Raw genomic sequence first — 16,245 nt, 5'->3', positions numbered from 1 at the left:
TGACGATCATTCCCTTAGGTGCCAAACTAATTGAACTAAAATACTACCGGAGTATAATTGTTAATGAGAAAGTCAATCCACTCCACGCCTCTTAAGAAACGACGCCAAGCTTAGGGATAAAAAATACAAGGGTAGTTTTTTTTGTCAAAGAAGAGAAATTTTTTTAAACTGGTAGGCAAGAAACTAAACATCATATAATTGAGAACCTCATGGGGTCAAAATGGACGTCCACAGACTGGACAAACCATTAGAAAGGGGTTTTCTGAGCACAATTATGTGCAGCCCAATTACATGCATTCACGTTTAATAAAACTAGGAGAAAAAACTGAAATAGTCCATGTAATTAAGTGTTTGTGTCAATTTGGTCCCTGTAATTGTAATTGGCTCGATTTACACTCTGTACTTTTCATTTTGTTCCAATTTGGTCCAATTACTAACTTCCGTTAGTCCGCCGTTAGTCCTTTAAACAGCAAAATCATATGGCCCCCCTTTTTTGGGGGTTAAAACAGACTCGTTCGGCTAAATAAGCCAACTGGGGTTTTTTTTTTTATCCTTATTCAAATTTTTTTCGTATTTGTTAGTTTTTCGTCAATTTTTTGGGAGTTATTGCATCATCATGACGAGATAAATCTAAAAAGTAAAAAATTATGATCGAAATTCAATTTTTTTAATAAAGACGAAAAAATTGACTTATGTTTATTTTTCAACATTCCTAGTCAAGAATCAGTGCATGGGCCAAGCGTAGGAAAATGAATGAAATGACATAGCCCTATTTTTTGTAACCACTTGGGCTGTTAAGTTAGGTTTATTGTAACCTAGTTGAGTGGTTTGTTATGTCTATGTATTAGGTTATGACTTGCTAAATTGGAACTGAGTTTATGTAATATTCTGACTTTTTGACATGGTTCTTTATCATATTGTGACTTTTGGATCTATATCATATTGTGACTTTTGAACATGGTTCTATATGCATTTTTAGTACTATGCAGAAAAATAAGGCATCTTAGTATTTGTCCACAAGTTGAACAGATAGACAATACCAGTGGTTATGATACTTCATGGCTGATCATGAAAGTGATGAATTTGAGGGCAATTTTTTGTAGAAAACTATAACCAAATTTCTTCTCAGGTGCCTCCTTATCAATGAAAAATGGAAGAATGAGCTGTGTTTTGGTTTAGAGGTATGTTAGGGCAAGAGGGGAATGAGTAACCCTGTTCAACTAAATAAGCCAACTGGCTTATTTTTTTGTCCTTATTCAAATACTTTTCGTATTTGTTAGTTTTTCGTCATTTTTTTTGGGATTATTGCATCATCATGATAAGAGGAATCTAAAAGGTAAAAAATTACGATCGAAACCTAATTTTTTTGAATAAAGACAAAAATAAGTCAATAAGTCAATTTTTTCGTCTTTATTCAAAAAAAATTGAATTTCGATCATGATTTTTTACTTTTTAGATTTCTCTCGTCATGACGATGCGATAACCTCCAAAAAACTACTCTCTCCGTCCCATAATATTTGTCCTGTTCGCAAAACGGAGACGTAAAAATAATACTATTTTTGTAAGAAAAGTTGAAAAAAAATTCAACAATTTACTAGATCTCGACGAGTTCTTTTAACTTATGAAAAAAAATTAAATTTTTTCTTGAAAGAAATGTATTATTTTGTAGTCCTCGTTTCGCGGACCGGACAAATATTATGGGACGGAGGAAGAGTAACAAATACGAAAAAAAATTGAATAAGAATAAAAAAAATAAGCCAGTTAGCTTATTTAGCGAAACGGGTCTGTTTTAACCCAAAAAAAGGGGGCCATATGATTTTGCTGTTTAAAGGACTAACGGAAGTTAGTAATTGGACCAAATTGGAACAAAATGGAAAGTATAGAGTGTAAATCGAGCCAATTATAACTAAAATGACCAAATTGACACAAACACTTAACTACATGGACTATTTCAATTTTTTCCCCATAAAACTAAAACCACAAAAACCAATCAGATTCTTTAACTCAAGACAAATCATGTATAATCACCGCGATTTCAGAAGGGGGAGTGTGTGAGTCCAAGTAGATGTTACGGGACAGAATGTTGGCCTATTAAGAAACAACAGGTGAACAAGATGAGTGTAACAGAAATGAGAATGTTAACGCGGATGTGTGGTAAGACTAGAAGAGACAGGATTAGAAATGAAACGGTTCGCGAGATGGTAGGTGTAGCACCCATAGAAGAGAAGTTGCGAGAAAATAGGCTCAGATGGTTTGACCATGTCTACCGTAGACCAGGAGATACAGTAGTTAAGAGAGAAGATAAGATAATTTTGGGTAGTAATGCTACGGGGAGAGGTAGACGTAAATTGACATTAGATACTGTGGTACGCAACGATATGAGTATAGTAGGTTTGTGTGAACAAATGGCTCTTGACAGAGTTCAATGGAGGAAAATGATTCATGTAGCCGATCCCAAGTGATTGGGACTTAAGTCTCGGTTTGGTTTGGTAAACAATATCGCAAAATTAATATCCAAAAAAAAAATTACCAGAAACAGTTATGTGGATTGGGATTAATACCATAAGCTTTAAAACACCAAAAGAATAGGAGTATATTTTTTGGTTAATCTGCACCTTAAACAGGTTTGGGGTCCCATCTTCTCTGTTCTGAAAAGCCTCGTGCTTTTGTACAGAGGGGTTTTTCGGCCGTTATATTGTGTGATTCTTTTATGTTTGAAATTCAACGGCCGAAAAATCTCTCAGCACAGAGGCATAAGGATTTTCGGCAAGGGATCTTGCCTAATTGTAAGGACTGTCAATAAAAATACTACCAAAGATGCTACGTTCATCGCATGAGTCCACCACACGCCTCCATATATGGAGCCCACTCCGGACTACACAAAAATACAGAAAAATGCCAATAAATTTTAGAATTTTTTATGGGGCCCTGTACAAAATCAACACAATCGCATATCTGTAGGTATGGTTTTTTAATTCGTAAGGGAGAAATTGAGCAGTTGAACAATTTCGGCTTCCGAATTCAGAAAACATACCTATCATTATGCGATTGAGCTGATTTTTTTAAAATTCTATAAAAAAATATTTTAAAATTCATGAATATTTTTCTGTATTTTTTGGGGCCGAGTGAGCCCACGTAGACGTGTTGTAGACCCAGCAGTGGATTGGCGTGATGAGTGCAGACTTGATGATAAAATACTGACGGACACCCGCCAAAATCCTCACCGAGTAAAACTTCCCTAGACCAAATGCACATATTCTTCAGATCACAAACCTCTCCACTTTTTTTGCACGTCAAGCAACCAAATGAAGACAACTCAAGCGGGTCCTCAAATCCGTTTGAGACTGTATGTTAATTTGAATCCCCTATCCTACGACAAGGGCCCGTCAACAGAGAAGCCGTCTATCATGGAATAGAGTCCAGGATATATTCTCCTTCCTCATAAAATGCCTTCACACTCCAGTGGGAAAAGCAAAGCCAACTCTCTCTTATCCACAGGGAAAGTTAGCTGGAAAGGATAAAGAAAGTGTTTGCCAGTACGGGTTCTGGATTCTCTTTCTGAATTGCAGTAGTACTTACGAAAGTGTCTGACGCGGTTTCTGAGAACGTATTTTGGAAGTTACAAAATCACCTCCAGCCTGCCCTTTCACAACTGACAATCATTTGCATGTAACTTCAAAACGAGTTTCACGTAATTCGGGTGCCATTTTAGGTGTAAAAAAATGTGTGAGAGGAACCGGCCCCTCGGAGTTGTTTGTAAATATTTGATTTCTAATTAGTTTGGTCCTTGGAACTACATGTCAAGTTTTCACCTCAACAAGGAAAATGCGAAACTTTTTCCTAAAAGAATTTTGCATATTTATGCAGGAAATTACAATACAACAGATGTTTAAAGAACAAAGTGAAAATTCTCTGTGTGATAACGATTTGATGAACAATCAAAGACAACTGGTTCAGACAAGAGACATTTCATCGGTCATACGTAGATTGAGGACGAGAATGGTAGGGATAATAATGGGGGGCCTTTTACCGTCCTGTAGGGCCAAGCAAATTACCCGTCTATCCAGGATCCGACCCGAAGGGTTTTGGTTGGCTTCGAACTACTGTTATATACGGTCTGGTGCGGGTTTGAATTTGCAAAAAAAATCGGATTAACGAGTGATGAAACCGGATAACCCGACCCGACTATTTTATACGCGTATAAGGTTTACACGTTGTTTCCTCAAGATACATGTGTTGCACTCGATCTGCAGGATAACTTACCAGTCGCCGAGAAAAAAAGAGAGGGATAACTTACCAGTCATTTCTCATCTTTATCAATAAATGTTGCCTGCGAATTTCCGTTTGTCCGGAAAAAAATAAATGTTGACTGCCTCCTCCTACACGCAGAGATTAATGTTACCGGCCCCTCCTCCTCCTTTCTTTGTAGTACAAAACTTCAGAAAGTGGTCTGAAATGTACTGTTTGTTTTTAAGGCCTTCGTTATTGCGATTCTCTCTCTTCATAACTTTTTATCTGATGTGTTAGGCATTAGCTCTTCTTCATTGATGAGAGATGGGGATATGCCACAAGGTGCATGCCAAGTCCTAGTACGACAAAGACTTTTATGAATTCCAAGTCAATATCCCTCCAAATGAGTCTCGTCTTCGCCTCAGGAATTTCTTGGATATTTAACTCAATAATCAGCATGGGCCGATATTAAAATCTATCAGCCGATTTTAATTTAGTAGTACGATTTAATGAGTCTTCGCTTGACCTTGGAAATTTCTTAAATATTTAACTCAATAATCAACGTGGACCAATATTAAAACAAAAGAAAGTGATATTAACAAAAAGAGAATATAATTTCAGAATGGGCCAATAATCATCGTGGGCCAATATGATTCGACGAGTCTCTTTGGTGAACAGTCCACAGTTATAGAGATTAAGGTACATTTAGTCCATTCAAACTGTTTTTAACGCCGGAGATTCTTATAGCCCCAACCTTTCTTAAAATACCCTCGAACACCAATCCGCTGCGAAGCTCAACTTCATCATCAGAAACGCCACTGCTGTCTACCTACTACATCCATGCCTGCCACCCCAACTCCGACGACAAAAACTCCGTCACCGGAATCATAATCGAGAAATGTTGGATCGACGTCACGTCGGATCTACGACCATGATGATGCGAGGGCAAGATATATGCTACGAAGGGAGTACAGGTGAGAGAGAGAGAGAGAGAGAGAGAGAGAGAGAGACACACCGATTTGAAGGGAAAACGTAGTAAAAACAGAGTGCGATAGTGTAGAGAGATAGACGCCAAAAACCAGTTTTCTAACACGTACAGTGGGTGACTTGGGTCAGTTGGGTGTTGAGGTTGAAATTTTATATATGTGAGGAAAACAATAATTAATGTTATCTCTACCAATCTATTCTTTTTATATCTCTAAAATAAAGTAACAGGTAACATTACCTGATTTAATTTAAGCTATATATTTTCTTAAAGTAAAGTAATCAATAATCTTATTTGTGATAATTTATTTTCTGCATCTTTCAAAATAAAGCAATAGATAATCCAATTTGTGCTGATTTATTTTTTGTATTTTTCAAAATAAAGCAACAGATAAACTTATATGTTCTAAATTATTCTTTGTCTTTTGCAAAATAAAGTAATAGATAACATCAACTCCATTAGTCGTCCACAATCTCTTGTAGTAAAACAATAGATAACGTTATTTTACCAATTTATTATTTTTATCTCTCAAAAATAAAGTAACAGATAATCTTATATGTGCTAATTTATTCTTTGTATTTTTTAAAAAATTAAACAATAGATAACCTTGTATTTGCTAATTTGTTGTCTATATCTTTCAAAATAAAATAACAGATAACATCATCACCATCAAATTTCACATTTTATCGCTCCATAATAAAGCAATAGATAATGTCATCTCTATTAGTTGACTACAATTCTAAAATATACATTCAAATTACAAGAAAATCTCTTTTAATTTTATTTTCTTTCACCAACTAGCAATGCAACGAATATGAGAAAAAGAACCAACCCCAAATCTCAATTGTCTACTGAAAATATGTTCTAGTTATAACTTTTTGGTTCAAAACTTTCAACAACACAATTCTCTTTCATGTATTGCTTGTTTCCACAATCCTAAATCCACATAGATAGGTAACACGCCCTTTTCAAATGTTAATAGGTAACGTTATCTCTATCAATTTATCTTTTTATTGCTACAAAATAAAGTCAAATAACCTTATTTGTGCCCATGTATTCCTTGTATCTTCCAAATTTTTTATTATTTATTAATGTAACAGATAAAGTTTTTTTTTTTGTGTGTTGTAAGAAAAAAAAAATAATGTCGTATGAGAGAAAAAAAGAACAATAAGTGGAAAAACGTTAATAATAATGTTATTTTTGCTACTCGTTTAAGTTTGGAATGTTGCCGATAAAAAAATGTTCGGTATGTTTAAACTAAAATATGGGAAAACGTTAATAATAATGTTATTTTTGCCGATTAAAAAAAGAGAGACTTAAATATCCATCCTCAGACCTTATCCCACATAAGAATTCATCCCGGTCATTTTGAACAGTTATGTTTTCATCATTTCAAATTGTGAATTACCTATCTTACCCTTTTAATAATATATTAATATATGTTTTATTAAATTGACATCCTAAATTAGTGGGATTCAACAATTTTTTAATTTAGTGGGATTCAACAATTTTTTAATTTAGTGGGATTCAACCATTTTTTAATTTAGTAGGATTCAACCATCCCCTAATTTAGTGGGATTCAATCTCAATAATTGCGGGAGATAATTATGAAAGATGATTTCAAAATTTAAAAGATTCGTAATAACCAAATTTCACCGATTTACATTCAAAAACCATATTTATTTTTTCATTTATACCACGTATTATCATGAAACCTTTTGGAACATGGTAGATTGACCATATATATTTTTATTTTTTGCAAAATTATCATTAAAAATATTTCAGAACATATACAATATTCGTACTCAGCATGTTTTTTTATGGTTAATTTGTCATGAAAATAATAAACCAAAATCATGATTTCTCGGCCGAACTTGAAAACCCATAACATTCCGGGAAAATAGCCCTTTTTTGAAACATGGTGGATTGACCATGTTTTTATTTTTTGCAAAATGATCTGAAGAAATATTTCGGAACATACACAATACTGACTGTGTTTTTCATGGTTAATTTATCATGAAAAACAATAAACCAAATCATGATTTCTTGGCGGAACTTGAAAACCCATAATATTCCGGAAAAATAGCATGAAAAAACATGAATATAAAATATTTTTTTAATCTAAAAAATAGAACTCTAATCATGTTTAGTCGGAAAAAAAAATAGAAGAAGAGGAAGAGGCCATATGAAGTATATTTGAATGTTTCAAACCAAGACCAAATAAGAAGGATCGAGGATTATACTACTACTTAATTAACAAACTGGGCTGGGGCAATAGTTCAATATCATATATGTAAGATTTGAAAGGAGCCCCGATCTGAAAACCCACCAATAGCTTCCTTTTACTTTTCCGGCAAACAAAGTGGGAAAAAAAATGGCGACGAATTCATCAATGCTAACCACTCTGGGTGGCAGCTGTGGAGGAAGAGCGGCAAGCATCTGTCGAACGGCGAGCGCCATCGGTTCCGTCGCCTCGGCGATTGCGGCCATCCCGTTGTGACCTGATCGGCAACGATTTCACTACAAGAAAAATTGCATTGGGTGACGAATGAAAATCGTCGCAAATTGTATGTTTTTTGTCACAAATAATATAGGTGACGAAAAAAAATTTGTCGACTAAAGGTTGTCGAGGATTCCTACCTGGTGACGAAATCTATTTTTCGTCACCTATAGTGCCTTTTGGTGACGAAAAATTTCGTCACGGAAAAATGACTTGGTGACGAAATTTTCTTCGTCACCTATTGTTCTTTTTTGATGACAAAAAATTTCGTCACAAATTATTCCCTTTGGCTCGTCAAAGGTGACCCATTGGTGACGAAATTTTTCGTCACGAAAGACATTCTTAAATGTGAAAAAAATCTCACTTTCTTGCTCCTGCGAGGTTTCGAACCTGAGTCTCCTACGTTTTGCAGGCATGCTTTAACCAACTACACCACACAAACTTTTCAGCATATGTTTGAAATATCTAATATATAACACATACATTGAACATTAAAATATATTTTGAACGCCATTTTGAACTATTAAACATTAAAATTAGCAATTTTAATAAACATGAAAGTCGTAACTCTTTATGTTATTGTTCAAACCCAATTTAGATTATCTCAATCGGAGTTCTGAGCAAAGAGTTATGCCCGAAATATACTTGGTGACAAAGTGTAATTCATAAATTTCGTCACCAAAGAATAAATTTTTCGTCACTGAAAACGTAAAAAGAAGACGAAAATATTTTTCGTCACCAAATTGGTTCATTTGGCGACAAAATATTTTTTCCGTCACCGAATAGTTATCTTTGGTGACAAAAATAATTTCGTCTCCTTTTTTACTCTTTTGGTGACGAAAATTTTATTTCGTCGCCAAATAGGAGCCTTTGGTGACAAAAATATCTTTTTCGTCACTAAATAGTTATAATTGATGACAAAATAATTTCGTCAAGAAAGTTATCAAAACAGTGACGAATTTATTTTTTTATCGCCAAATATACTCATTTAGCGACGAAATTAAATTTTGTCGCCACTTTTTCGTCACTAAACATACTTTTTCTTGTAGTGTTTGCTTGATCGGTGAAGACGATTGGCCAGATGAGTTTTGCAACGGCAGTGGTCTAGATTGGTGGGGGTTTGACCATCCCGTTTTGATCGAAATGGTTAAGGATGAAATGGTTTTGTACGGTTTTGGAGAGGTGGTGGTCCAGATTTTTGGAAGAGATTTACGGGATTGGATTGAATTACGAGCCGGAACTGCCGGAGTTATCTTTTCGTCCCATTTTTCTGTGATATATATATATATATATATATATATATATATATATATATATATATATATATATATATATATATCCGAGGACACAATTGGTATTATGAAAAAATGAGAATGAAATCATAATTGTTAAAAAAGTACAGGATGGATACTTACGTCACTACAAGAAATTCCGGATCTCCCAACGGTTTTTTTTCGCAACGGTTGAAAAAATCGTCGGTATAGATGATGTATAGTAACGGTTTGCAAAACGTTACTAGAAACTGGACTATAGCAATGGTTTTCATGTGACCGTTAGTAGATTATAACACTATAGCAACGGTTTTCATTAATCGTTACTAAAAATTGGACTATAGCGACGGTTTTAATAACCGTTACTATAAACTGGACTATAGCAACGGTTTTCATTAACCGTTAGTAGAATTTTATACCGCCAAAACCAAATTTCTTTCATGCGATCGGTTTTTCAAACCCGAACTAACAATTGAGACCGATGATTTTATTTTTCATGTTGATTAAATCGTTCTTGTACAAATTTGGCTTGATCGGATTTAGAAAATTTCTTTATCAATACACATGCAATTTCATTAATAAAATGAGTTTTTCTGTCCGATAAATGTGTAGCGATACTCGATTAACTTCATTCTTGGTCATACTTTAGCCACTCGACCGTGACACAATCATGATGATCGAGACCGTTGCTTTCGTTAGGGCTATTTTTCGTAAATTTTTGTTGTGGTATTTTTTCCGGTATTGTTTATTTAAAGTATTTTTTTAGCATTTTTGTGGTAATTTTTGAAACTAATCATTCATTTTGCGATTAATCATTCATCTTAACAAGAATAAAAAAGGTATAAAATTGTGGACCGAAGTTGAAAAAAATATCATATAAGATGACTCTAAAGACAACAAATGTTAGTTGTTTGATATTTTTTCGCTCATATTGATTTTTTATGCTTTTAATTGCATTTTATTTTATTTTTTAGACTCATCTCATAGAAATGACTGACCAATCAAAAAAATTTATGTGAATCTAACAAAAATTGAGAAAAGGCAAAATTAATATTGAAAAAATAATCAAAAAAACAAAGAGGTTTTTTTTTTGGTACAGGTACATGGTGCATGTCAATTTAATTGAAGATGGGTGAATAATGGAACTATTTTTCTCACACGAGATATCATTTTTTGTAAATGAATATTACAAAATAGACGCTCCCGATCGAAAAAAAATGATTTTAGTAAGTGTTTGTATAGTTTAAACCGGATTTAAAAAAAAAAGATTAAAAAATCCGGTTTGTATAGTATAAATATTAAAAGGTGTATGATTTTACACAAGTTATGGACTAGCACAGTTGGTTCACGCACGCGCGCGCGCGTGGGATGTTGGCGGTTCGATTCTCAAGAGGAGCAAGATTATTTCGCCCGCCATGCGGGCGCTACGTCAGCGCCACGTGGAGGCTTACATCACACTATGGTTGGTTTAAAAAAAAATGAAAATTGCATTTAGCAACGGTTATAAGCGTTGCTAATGAAACCGTTAGTAAAAAAAAATTTGTACCAACGCTCGTCAAAATCGTTACTATACCTCTACAGCAACGGATATATTGCAATGGTTTGGACAACGGTTCTTCAACCGTTAGTATAGCCTAAACGGGTCTCTATTTTTGGATTTTTGGTGACGCTTTCGACCGTTGCTATAGAACAATTTTCTTGTAGTGCGTGAAATGGATTTTGAGGATGGATAATAAAAGAGTGGTGCTACTAGTACAGATTTAAAATCTGAACCAGCGAGTACAAATGACTGGATCTCAAAAAAATGATCGGAACCAGTTATTTTGTTTAGAATACTTTGTTTATGATCCTTGCAAAAAATAAGCTCAATTCGATATTAGTAAGGGCATTTACAAAACATCCATCTTTGTTACAGAATTCAGGCCTAAATTCTAAAGCAAAGGTGGATGTTTTGTAAACTTCCTTACCGGTGCCGGATTGAGTTTATTTTTTGCAAAGACCACAAACAAAGTATTTTAAACAAAATGAGCGGCTCCGATCATTTTTTTGACCCAAAACATGCCCAAAAAGGCGTTTGTACGCATTGGTACAGACATGTACCAGTATCATTTCTGATAATTAAATACTCCTTAAAAAAACCTAAACTGTAAAGAAACAAAAGTAAAAAATGAGCCAATTAGCCCAATAATCAGTGTGGGCCGATATGAATTAACAGTCTCTTTGGTGAACAGTCCATAGTTATGGAGATTAAGGTACAATTAGTTCATTCAAACTGTTCTTAACGCTGGAGATCCTTATAGCCGCAACATTTCTTAAAATACCCTCGAACACCAATCCGCTGCGAAGCTCAACTTCATCATCAGAAATGCCACTACTGTCTACCTACTACATCCATGCCTGCCGCCCCCAACTCCGACGACAAAAACTCCGTCACCGGAATCATAATCGAGAAATGTTGGATCGACGTCACGTCGGATCTACGACCATGATGATGAGAGGGCAAGATATATGCTACGAAGGGAGAGAGAGAGGGAGAGAGAGAGAGAGAGAGAGAGATTTGAAGGGAAAACGTAATAAAAACGAGCGCGATAGTGCAGAGAGAGACTCCAAAAACCAGTTTTCTAACACGTACAGTGGGTGACTTGGGTGTTGAGGTTGAAGAAAGAGGTGGAATTATCCTGTGTGATTGAATCCTCAGAAGCAATGGTGCAAAATTTTAACTTTAGCTAAATTGAACCAAGTCTATACCCCAGATTTGACCCTACCCACCATTTTTCAACGTGTAGAATCCATTTTTCGGCGGAACTTAAAAACTCATAACATTCCGGAAAAATAGCCCTTTTTTGAAACATGGTGGATTGACCATGTTTTTATTTTTTACAAAATGATCTGAAGAAATATTTCGGAACATACACAATAATGACCATGTTTTTCATGGTTAATATATCATGAAAAACAATAAACCAAAATCATGATTTCTCGACGGAACTTGAAAACCCATAATATTCCGGGAAAATAGCATGAAAAAACATGAATATAAAATATTTTTTCAATTTGAAAAATAGGACTCTAATCATGTTTAGTCGGAAAAAAAAAATAGAAGAAGAGGAAGAGGCCATATGAAGTATATTTGAATGTTTCAAACCAAGACCAAATAAGAAGGATCGAGAATTATACTATTACTTAATTAACAAACTGGGCCAGGGCAGTAGTTCAATATCATATATGTAAGATTTGGAAGGAGCCCCGATTTGAAAACCCACCAATAGCTTCCTTTTACTTTTCCGGCAAACAAAGTGGAAAAAAAAATGGCGACGAATTCGTCAACGCTAGCCACTCCATATTGAGCCACTTTCTGAAGTCTTGTACATTATTGTTAATTCTCCAATCTACGTTGGTACCTCTTTACTCTTCTCTGTTTGAATTGGTTACAGCTTACTAAACATGACCAAATTAGGGAGTAATTTTCATGGGACCAAACAACTTTAGCAAAATGAAAAAACTTATAATGGAGTAAATTCTATTTCTTGTAACAGAATCAAATTCTATTGTGTGGATGTCAACAAAGACCGCAGGCGCTAGTTAAACGAGGAAACATCTCTGTAAGTTCAGGTTACCGTTAGTTATCCACCGTTTTGGATCATTATATGATCTTCCCTGTACTGACAATCGTTTTCTCTTTGTGACATTTACTCAGAAAATGCCGGCAATCCAGGTCAGTTCAATCTCGAACTTTTCTCTAAAGTGCACAAGATTTTCTCCATCGGATTAAGTTAATCCGAGCGAGAAAATCCTAGGTAAAATTTCTTTTTAAAAGAATTGGAAGTGGTATAAAATGGGGTTCCTGTTTCATTAATTACAGCTATGGAAAGATGGAGAGATGAAAGCAGAAGTCATTGGAGGGCATAAAGCATGGCTTGTCTTGGATGAAGTGAGAGAAATGATTCAGAAGTTCAGATGAAGCTTTCTTTTCTTTTTTCGCTCTCCGTCTTCCCCTTCTCGTTCCATGTTTGCGTTACAACCATATGTACATCAAATGCAAGAACCATGTTTGTACAGCAAGAACCTCAATCTGCCTTGGCGTAACCTGGAAGTTTTTCTGAGGAATGAGAATGATAATCTTGTGAACGCCATAAGTTTGGAGAGTTGAGATCGTATGGCGTTTTTACATTGGAAACTCATGCTGACGTACATCTTGCGATTTGCATTTTGAGCCGCACATTTTCACACAGAGTACGCATTCATAGTGCAAAAAGGATAAACTTCTTTTTTGATAACTTAAGTGTCTAGACCAGTTAACGTGAGTAAAAGGATAAACTTAGTGTGCAACGTCCATAGGGCAGGAAAATCCTTAGCTTTGCAACCAGAAGAACCATTTGCCTAGCATCCATATTCTATTTCAGTTAGCTACATAACTCAGGGTTATTCCATCTCGAACACATTCACAAACCTCGCTATGAACCCCTTTTTCGCTCTTCAGCCCTCTATTTGACGGCCAAAAGAAAAAGAAAAAAAAAAGTTGCTTCAGGAAACACGAGTTCTGACAATCTTAAAAAACCCGTAGGTTTCCAATTTTAAAAGAAGTGTGAGTATTACTTTGGTTAGATTTAGAACTAACATAGTACACTTAAATCATTCAACAAATTGTCTCACATTATTAAGAGAGAGAGATAGTTTTCTTCTGCAAAAATGGCAAAAAAAAAAAGGTTTCCTGAGTATTATTAAACCATCAACCCAACAAAAATTCTCACATTGTTAGTCTCGATCATCCCTCATCCTCACACCAATCCCACATTCCTTTGTACATATCCCTCCTTCTCATATTATTAGTCCTGCATGAGAAACTCTATTTTCTTTAAATCACATAAAATCCATATTTCATTACAGATTTTAATTAAAGTTTTTAAATTCTATATGAATCTCTACTTTTAAAAATATTTTTTAGTTATTTATAAGAGTGAGTTTGTGAAAATAATTTAATTTTTCAAAACAAATTGACATATTGAGACATCTTAAATGAGAATTGTGAACCTTCAATATAAAGAGGAGAGAGAGAGAGAGAGAGAGAGAGAGAGAGAGAGAGAGAGAGAGAGAGTATGACATTGAACAGTTAAACAAACAATCTCGCAAGATTAATATCCAAAAAAATTGCCAGAAACTGTTATATCGATTGGGATTCAATACCATAAGCTTTAAAACACCGAAAATATAGGAGTGTATTTTATTTGGTAATCTGCCGGATTCCCAAAAAACAATATAAGGCAAAGTACGAATTACCTCTCTGTGGTTTGACCTTTTGATACTTAACCTCCCCGACATTTGAAAATGACCAATTCGACACCTCATGGTTGTCATCTAGTTTGCATTTTACCTTCCCACCGTTAAAAATGCTGTCCATTTTGACGGGAAGTGTATTAGATGCGCCTATCTTGAAACTTGGTATGACAAAAGTACTTGAATAAAATTGAATTCCGATGGAGAAAGACAATACTACCCTTCTTTATCTTCCTCTTCTTTTTTTTGCACGGCCTTTATCTTCCTCCAGTTAAAGCCGCCGACTGCAAAAAATTAGCCCGGTAATCTTCCCTCCACCCCAACCCAGATCTGGTTCGAACCAGAGAGAGAGAGAGAGAGAGAGAGAGAGAGAGAGAAAGGAGGAGGAGGAGGAGGAAAAGGAGGAGCTACGACCCCCGCTCCCGGAGGCGACCACCACCGACGCCATTACGACCACCAATTAGAATGATTGGGATTAACATACCCCTGGAAAAAAATTCCACTGATAACATATTGAAACAAATGTAAATCTGTGGACTGTAACATATTGTACCATTGATTACAGCTCACCAAGCTAAAAGCTTCGGACTTCAAAATCAATACTGGGTTTGGGGGGGATTAACAGCTCTTTACCGACCACCAACGGGAAGGATTGGGATTACCCACCACCGACGTATTTGATCGGTAATGGCGTCGGTGGTGGTTGCCGGAGGTGGATCCGGTGGTGGTGGTGGTAACCTCCAGGAGGGTCGTACCTCCTCCCTCCCTCTCTCTCTCTCTCTCTCTGGGTATTTTTTAAGAAAATAATTGGAATCTTGGTAATTTTAAAACGAGAGATGTTACAACCACACTCAAATTTACACACTTAAATACACACCCTCTTACAAAACACAAGGGTTTCACACACACTATACACATAGTGTGTGTGGAACTCTTGTGTTTTGTGAGAAGGTATGTATTTAGGTGTGTGATTTTGGGTGTGGTTGTAGAATTTTTGTTTTAAAACTGTAATTCTTGATCCTTGTTTTTGTAATCCTCCTCGCATTAATGATTTGTCAAAAAAAATTAGAAAATAATTCAGTTAAAGGTTCTTTACATTATGTTGCTTTATTAAGTTTTTATGATTTTCCACGGAAAAAAGGGAGAAAAGAGTTCATTATTTTTAGATGGGGCAAAAAAGTATGAACTCGACCAAGTGCCATAACCCAGGAGAGAAATTACGAGTAAAAGGTATATTGTAAAGAAATGAAACTAGATGTAGGGTACTATTGTCATTTAACAGTTTTCAGTTAACGGTGTTAGCATAGCAATTTAGTCCAAAACCATAAGGAGTCGAATTAGTCATTTCTAAATGTCAAGGAGGTAAAGTGTCAAAAGGCCAAATCATAGGGAGGTAATCCATACTTTGTCCAAGAATATAACAGTTTTCAAACAGGTTCAGGGGGTCCAATCTCTTCTATTCCGATTCCCGAAAGCCCATGTGCTTTTGCGTCAAGGAGTTTTTTGGCCGTTAGATTGTGTGATTTCTTTATGTTTTAAAATCAATGGCCGGAAAATCCTTTGGCAGAGAGGCATACGAATTTTCGGTACAGAGGATCTTGCCTGGTTGTAGGGGCTGTCAATAAAATACCAGAGATGCCACGTTCATCGCACGAGTCCACCGTACACCTACATACATGTGGGCCTCACAAAAATTACAGAAAAAACCTATAAATTTTATTAAAAAATATATTTAAAAATATCAGAGACACTCAATTTCGTCTCTACGAATTCAGAAAACACAAATACCAATATGCGATTGAGCTAATTTTTTACGCCGCCTCATACTCCCTCCGTCCCTTTTTAAGTGTCCTGCTTTGTAACTCCAACTTATTAAAAAGACATCATCATTATACCTTTCACATCAACTTTTTCCTCCACTTTCCCTACTTACCCATCATCACTACACTTTTACTTATTAACTTTTTAAAATGAAATTTACGTTT

This window comes from Rhododendron vialii, chromosome 4a, assembly GCF_030253575.1.
Source record: "Rhododendron vialii isolate Sample 1 chromosome 4a, ASM3025357v1".
NCBI lineage: Eukaryota > Viridiplantae > Streptophyta > Magnoliopsida > Ericales > Ericaceae > Rhododendron > Rhododendron vialii.
The sequence above is the reverse complement of the archived record's forward strand: the minus strand, read 5'-3'. Positions refer to the sequence as shown.